We start from the raw sequence: 903 nt of genomic DNA on the forward strand, positions 1-903 counted from the left end.
GTCCGCCGGCGGTCACGTGGAAATAGGCGACCATAGTGCCCGCCCACCTCTTAGGCAAGAAACGGACGTTACCCACAATGCACCGACCGACCGCCGCCGAGTAGCTCGCGCGCCCCGGCCCGCCCTCTTCCTTGGCGTTCAGCGCCTCCTGCTGTCCTGCAGCTGAGCTCACGCTGCTGCCATGGCAACAGAGGCGCGGTCGGGGGCATCCCTGTACAGTACACAGTCCCCGCCGCAGGGAAGCGTGTGGCCCCCAGGCCGGGCAGGACCCAGCTCCTCCTTACAAGCAGCCTGAGGTCTTGGCTCCAGCCCGAGTCTGTGAGGAGAGGAGGGCAGGCCAGGCTGCGCTGCTCCCCACGGGCTCACCCCCTTCCTGCCCGTGGCTGCCGCAGTGCGGCCAGCACCTACATTGTACTTAGCGCAGGTTAACCTCTGGGCACAGGGCTATGTTGTGCCTGCTGCCCAGCCTGCACGTTGAGGAACAGCGCTCACTTGTTGCCTGCTGTCATGCCAGGTAACTCGTGCCCAGCAAGGGCTCGGAGGGGTTGGGAACTGGACAGGCCTCTGTTTGCGGGGAGGGTCCCCCGTCCGCCAGTGGGACAAACTGGATGTGGTTTTGTTCAGTGTCAGGCAGGGGACACAGTTTTTAAGAGTGCACTGCTCTACAGGCATGACCTCAAGTTCACCATGGGTGAGGTCACACCGGCAGGGGGTAGGGCAGCAGATTTCTAAAAATGGTACAAACACCCTGAGTGTGTGACCTCACACGCTGTGCATACCCTTGAGGTCCTGCTGGGGTGGGCAGGAACACACCAGCAGGGGCAGGCCTACACCATTCAGGAAGTACTGGTCTGGATTATCCATTATTCCACAAACCAGTGAGTGGCCACCCTAAATAATGGG

Source organism: Emydura macquarii, unplaced genomic scaffold (assembly GCF_026122565.2).
Source record: "Emydura macquarii macquarii isolate MOO-44397 ecotype Brisbane River unplaced genomic scaffold, CSIRO-AGI_Emac_v2 contig_18, whole genome shotgun sequence".
Classification (NCBI taxonomy): domain Eukaryota; kingdom Metazoa; phylum Chordata; order Testudines; family Chelidae; genus Emydura; species Emydura macquarii.